Source organism: Parus major, chromosome 20 (genome assembly GCF_001522545.3).
Source record: "Parus major isolate Abel chromosome 20, Parus_major1.1, whole genome shotgun sequence".
In the NCBI taxonomy this organism is placed as follows: domain Eukaryota; kingdom Metazoa; phylum Chordata; class Aves; order Passeriformes; family Paridae; genus Parus; species Parus major.
This window is the reverse complement of record NC_031788.1, coordinates 1,368,597-1,375,444: the sequence shown is the minus strand read 5'-3', so window position 1 is coordinate 1,375,444 and position 6,848 is coordinate 1,368,597. Positions and strand designations below refer to the sequence as shown.

Genomic DNA, 6,848 nt, shown 5'->3' with positions numbered 1-6,848 from the left:
GGGGCCGTGGTGGGCCGTGGTGGGGACCACGAGCCGCGCGTTAGCGAGCAGAAATCCGTATCCTGTGGAGCCAGGTTGGGAGTGCTGGGGGTGTTCACCCAGGGAAGAGATGGCTCCGGGGCATCCTAGAGCGCCTTCCAATGCCTAAAGGGGCTCCGAGGGAGCTGGAGAGGGACTATGAACAAGGGCCTGGTGTGACAGGACAACGGTCAATGGCTTTCCACAGCCAGAGGGTAGGGTTAAATGGGATATTGAGAAGAAATTCTTCTCTGTGAGCGTGGTGAGGCCATGGCACAGGATGCCCAGAGAAACTTTGGGTGCCCCTGGATCCCTGGGAGTGCCCAAGGCCAGGTTGGACAGGGCTTGGAGCAGCCTGGGACAGTGGGAGGTGTCGCTGCCCGTGGCAGAGGGTGGAACAAGATCTTTAAGGTCCCTTCCAGCACAAATCATTTAATGAATCTGTGATTCTGTAAACACAATATATGTGTGTTTGTGTGTGTACACACACTACCGTGCATATACACAGAGGGCTCAGCTGGTACAAGAAAACCTTCAGGAACCTATGGCCATCCTTGGTCCCATGTTACTGGAAATGAAATCTCTGAGAGCAGAAAGGGACATCCTGGCTAACATGAGTCTATAACAGTGATGCAGCTGGGACATCACTGCTGTCACTGTGGGCTTTGGGAAACAAAATAAAGCCTTTTGTAAATAAAATCACTTTTGTGATTTTTAAGGTATCTGTTGCAGGTGCTTAAACCATTGATATTAATTAACCTTTACATAAAATCTTTTTTTGTTTCAAGTGTATTTTTTCTTAATGTGAATGCACTATTGCATAAGTGAATGCACAGAAATTACGATACTCCTCCTCTTTTGACAGTGAGGAGTGAGAGAGTCCACGTTCTGAAATCAGAGGAAAGGCTACCCAATCTTCAGAGAGTAGGAGAATGTCCTCAATAATTCTTCAGAAAAATTATACACTTTGTAAGTGCAAAGTTTAGCATTTCCTTACAACAGGTAGGGATGTGAAAATCCATCTTGTCTTCCACACATAAACCAATAAGATCTCACAGCCACAATTAAGTGACTGTTTCTGTTGATAAAGCCTCTGTCCCTGACAGCTTGATGGCCTCCTCTGGACTCTGGTGTCAGTGCCTATATAGGACAGGCACCAGGGAGCTTGAGCTGGTCCTAGCACTCACAGGTGGGTTTGTATCAGTGCAGAGTAAAAGGTGAGGTTCCTCACCCCATTGCCTGCACTAATGGTGACACAACCCTGAATGGCCTTCTTTGTCACAGGGTGCTCAGTTGGGGTCCCACTCATCCTATTGGGACCATAGCACCTCTTCCACCAAATTGCTTTCAAGGCCAGCACCTCATGTCCTGCTGAATTTGAGTTACTCCCTCCCAGACCCAGAACTATCTTTGACCACCTGCATTTGTCTTTGCTGAGTTTCCTGAGGGTTTTGTCCACCTTCCTGTAGGACCTCAGTCCCTAGTGCTGATTAACTCAACAACATGAAGCTGGTCCTGGTACTGGGGAGCCACAGTGACCATTTCTCCATGGAAGCATTTTTGGTAGTGTGGATGTTTACTTGTTTTGGGATAGACACAGCCCCGAGCAAGTACCACACAATGACTGTGGAATAGTCATCAGGTGTCATCAGCACCCATTAGCTCCTAAGCAATTGTCAGTCTTTAACTATGGCTTCATGCTTCTGTCTGACTTAAGGCTGTGTAAAGATTTATAAATCCAGGAGTAGTTTGTTTTCACATAATTTTTCTTTATTGATGTTAAAGCACTTTGTAAGTACTAAAAAGTCAATCTTACTCTTCTGGAGCATTTTGTTAGTTGGGTAATTATTCCAGAAAGTGCTTGATATTTTAAAATACTACTTCTTGTCCTGAAATTGTCATCCCTAGAAGGAGAAATGTTGTTGCACTGCCTTGTAAGGAGAGTCTGAATTCATTTCACTCATGAAGATAATGGTATAGTGTCAGAGTGTATCTATTTCTAATTGACTTTAAAATCAGAATTGATTCCTTTGATTTAGGATTTAGAAAAATACCAGTAAGAAAAGATAGATTACTTCCTGTTATCTGCAGAGGGAATTAATGAACCCTTCAGGTTGGCAAGAAACTATTATTATTTCCAAGTAATCTAATTAAAGGGTATAACAAAGACATGCAGCTATTTAATTATTTTATTACCCAATTGCTCTACAGTGCATAATCAGAGAAGTGTGAGGGAGTGATTAGGTGTCTTGAGAACGGAAATGACACAACCAAGATATGTAGATCTTTTAAAGGATGGAGAAGCTACTGGGAAAATTGTGCCTCTCTTCCCCACATGGAAGACTGAAGATTATTTTTCCCTGGGAGTGAAGAACATGACAATGTAAATGTGCTGGGGGGTTTTCAGAAGCAGATATGAGATGCTGGTGCTGGGAAAGGTAAAACACACCAGGCTGTGCTTAACTGGTGGCTCTGTTCAGCTCTTGTCTCCACAGGGGCCTTGCAAGCAGGGTCAGCTTGGCCCATGGGAGGCACCACAGCCGATCTGTAGGGTGTCCACAGGCACCGATTGGATCTTTGCCCTCTGGATGATGCATTGAGGATGCATGATGGGAGCAGATGCTCACTGTCAGTGTGAGTTGGATGCCTGCTTCTGCCAGGTTCTTTAAGAAGAGTTTTTGACATGCAGATGTTTGTAGAGACAGAACTTTTTGTTTAGACCCAGGTTTACTCCAGTCCCACCCTGATCACATCCCTTATTTATACAGTTGTGAATTATATACATCTGAAAGGCTGACTCATCCTCTGAGTGGTTTGCCTCCTTGCAAATTACTCTGGTATAAATCAGCTTGTATTTCAGTACAGAACAGGTGCTGATAAAAATCCATGTAATATCAAAACTAATACAAAGGGGGGAGATATGATTTAAATACCTGGAGTTTGATCCAAAGCCAAATAGAGCTAATGAACTGGTTTCCATTAATAACTCTTTAATAGTCTTTATCAGCTTTAGGGGTCTGTACCTTCCTTACCTTCTGTAGCACCTTGTAACAGGATACCTGAATGTCCTTCACTAAAAATTAAAACCCCATGCAAGCTATTGATTCTGATGAATAAGAGGTGGAGTTGTGTGTTTCATTACATCCTTCTGTCCTTTGGAGCTGCAGCACTGCACTTGTGAACTCTGAACAAGGCCTCTGGTATTGGACTGGTAGTCCAGGTTTGGGAGACCCCTGGCTGAGCAGAAATTTTTCTCATTCACTCAATTTCTTTTATCCAGCCTTTCTTATGCTCAGTGTGTAGTGAGTAACTGGGCACTGAATTGCAGTCTGAGATGAGTAACAGCAGGGGCAGGAAGGTTGCTGTACCAGTCCCATCACATGCCATTAACATACCAGGTGCAGTGCTCATGATTTCTCAGACTGAATCAAGGGAGAATTTACTTGGTTAAACTCGCTCTGCAAGGCTCAGGGTTTGGTCCTCAGTTGATGTTCTGTGCATGCTTGCTACGATTGGAGAGGGAGGAGAAGATGATGCATTTAGCTTACCACCAAACCAGAGCCTGGGGCTCTCAGGGACTGAAGTGGCCTCTTGTGTAACAGGCAGGCCCCAGGGTTCCATAATGAACAAAATGTTCTGCTTTTCCTCTTGTTGAGAGAATAAAGTAAATAAGAGGCAAGAGATAATAAAAGTAGCCCAAGGTTCCCTTCACACCAGTTCATTTGTTGTCTTCTGGGTCTTGCTTCAGTTTCTGCCTGCACTGGGTGTACACACAGCATGTTCATGAGTAAATAATTTCTAGTGTTCTTGAAACAAAAACACAGCCACCTTTTAACCCTTGGACTAACTATGCTCCTCCCAAAAGGCACCAGTTCAATTACACCCAACTTTTAAATGTTGCTCATCCTCATTCCCCGGGAAGCAAAACAAAGGCTTTTGCTGCCCTCTGATGGGCAATTCATGGTGGGAAGGGATGGTACCATTACAGCATGAGGACCTGGCATGGTGCAGAAACCTTTACTGAGGACAGGGTGGGAGAAAGTCAGCTGCAGTAAAACTGGAATGTGTTAAAATTAATATCACTGGGACAAGTGGTATAATCATCATGATGTAAATGCTTACTAGAGTAATATAAACATTTCTTTAGATGGAGACAGTATTAACTAAACTGGATCCCAGCCATTCTGTACTGCTGGCTGGGACCCTCACAAGTGTGAGGCTATAGACAAAGCACTTAGAAGACACCAGTGATGGCATCATTGGTGTCTTCACTAGGCACCTTGTCACATTTTCCATGGTGTCATCTAATTGGATCATCAGACACTCCATGTGTCCCTCTGCCAGCTGTGCTGCCTGGAACAGCAGTTAGACACCTCTTTAATTTGCATCATTCACGATGGGAATTTCTCTTCACTCCTCACCAAATCACTATGCAGAACAACACCACTGTGTAGAACAACACTGGTTTACTAACCAGGGTCTCCTGAAGGCCACCACCACAATACTGTAGTGCCTAAAAGGCAGAACTGAATTTGTATTTGCAAATGTTCATCTGAGTTTGTGGGAGGGTGAAATCATTGCATGCAAGGGCAACCTGAGTTATAGAATATAACATTAAGTGATTTTTTTCTCTGTGGGTACCACTTTGAGACATGCAGGGAGTGCTCTGTCAACATATTTGGCATTGTGCTACATTTACTGAGGTCAGTGATGTACTTTGACTTTGGTCCATGCAGCCTCACTGAACATTGATCAAGAAATAGGAAAGAGCAGAGGACACTTGTAATGGACACCTAGAAAATTAGTATGAAATTCAGGATCACTGCAAAGACTGTCCTAGGGACTGAAGAGCACCATAAGGGGATTCTGTGCTGTGGGAGGATGGAACCCTGTTCTCTGTGCTCACACAGCACTGAATTAATTGTCAGACCATCCTCTCCAATCTTTGGTGCTCATCTTCCACCTGCTGTGACAAATGAAATCCTGTGAACAACAGCCTCATTTTCTGTGTGTTTCTAATTCAGACTCATACAGATCCTCCCAGTGTCCTGTCAAGTGAAAATCCTGTTGAACAAATTATTCTTTTTGTTAGAAAAAGAAAAAAAAGAAAACCAGAATCTTTCTCATAATGTTTACAGGATATATATTGTTCCAATCAAGTCACTATCTGGCTTTGTATGGAGCACCTGTGTCAATATCACCTGCATTACAGAGGCTCAGACTGATGTTTTCCTCTTGGTCTTGACATCTAAAGCACTTCCTAGCCATACCAGTAAGTCCATGGGTTTTTTTAAAAATATATTTCTGAAGAAATGTCATATTCTTAATTTTAAAGCAGTGGGACTTTTTCCCTGAGTTTCACAGTTCCAGTGACTGTGAAATATGTAAATTTACATCCCAGAACTTCCCTGCTTGAACTCTACAGTAAATGAAATAGTCGCAGGATATGTAACATGAATAACATCCTGTTATTGTGTCATGGACTCTGTTGGGTAATAGGGTTTTTTACTCTTCTTTTTCCTGTCCTTCTTTTTCAATACATCCTATTTTCCTGTCATGACTATCTTGTGCCACCTGGAGTCCCAAATTCCACCAGTGACAGCAACAATGAAAGGACTAGGGTGTATAGGAGCAGTCAAGGCATTAAATACTTATATGAAAATGTGGTAAAATGCTGTGTGCTGTCAGGTATTAATCTCTTAAATTAGAGGATCAGGATGAACCATGGAGCTGAGTGCTTAAGCATTCCATATGCACCCAGAGACCAATGAGAATGCTTTGTCACTGGAGTACCTTCACACCAAGTAGAGCTGATCTGTCCTCATTTAATAAAACAAATGATTGTGAAGGTAAGAGAAAGAACATGTAAATGCCAAAGGAGGGCATGACCCAACACCACTGTTGGCAAAAAAATCACTTGCTGTGGAAGATTTTCCACTGTAATGCATCCTGTGGGATCAGTGAAGCTGGCAGGGCCCCAGATCCCCTGCTCACACTGTAGAGCACACACCCCACTTGGTACAGCTACCTGTGCAGCCAGGATGGGCACAGTTCCAGCAACATCCTTAAAACACAGACTACCTTGGCTGCCCAATGCTATTGCTGTGGTTTTTTAAACGTACACAGAAAATTCTTTCAAACATTTCTCTGTTCCAGATAATTCCATGCTTGTACTGAAGCTGAAAAACTAACAGAGCTCTGAGCCACAAAGGAGACAAGGGGAGACTGTGCTGATGAGCAAGAGCCAGGATAAATAACTTCTGCTGTGCTGTTGTCTCTACAATAAACTTTAATACTTTGGAATTACTCACTTCTACTCACAGAGCTGCTTACACGTCCCTTGGTGAAAGCTTTAAAGCAGAAAAGTTGCTATAAATCCCTTTTGTCCTGCTAACTTGACAACACTCCCTCCCCACTATTGAGAAATCGCTCAGACTATTCAGCCCAGCCTTCACACAAGTATGGCGAATGTCGTTTATTTCTATTTTTAGCACACTTTTATAGGGTTCAACAGGCTCCACGGACTTAACAAGTTACTATTGCTAATACACATAGGTTTACATTTTTTCTCTCATACACAGGGATATTGTTTTGCTTCATTCTCTCTGCTTCAGGACAGTTTCAAGGACATTGGTCTTTAATATCACCATATATACTAAAGGCTGGTTTGTGTAGACAGGCTGTTACTAAAATATAAAATATTCTCTACACCCCACCCCGAATATTTTTGACCTTTATGTCCTTAGAAAAGGGATTTACACATAACACAGGAATTACTCAGAAATCCAGATGTGTGCAAGAGAAGTCATGCAACTGTAATTATTCTTCAA

General features: G+C 42.8%; 1 long non-coding RNA gene across 2 annotated transcripts; it reads left to right on the top strand.

Annotated features, from left to right (window-relative positions):
- Positions 1 to 759: 759 nt before the first annotated feature.
- LOC107213083 lies at positions 760 to 6,334 on the top strand. Of its 2 annotated transcripts, XR_004500020.1 has the most exons (4): positions 760 to 987; positions 2,499 to 2,652; positions 5,157 to 5,290; positions 6,175 to 6,334. It is a non-coding gene; the product is annotated as an uncharacterized LOC107213083 (long non-coding RNA). The 2 variants fall into 2 exon arrangements; XR_004500019.1 differs by having other exon boundaries at positions 760 to 2,652.
- The last annotated feature ends 514 nt before the right edge of the window (positions 6,335 to 6,848 follow it).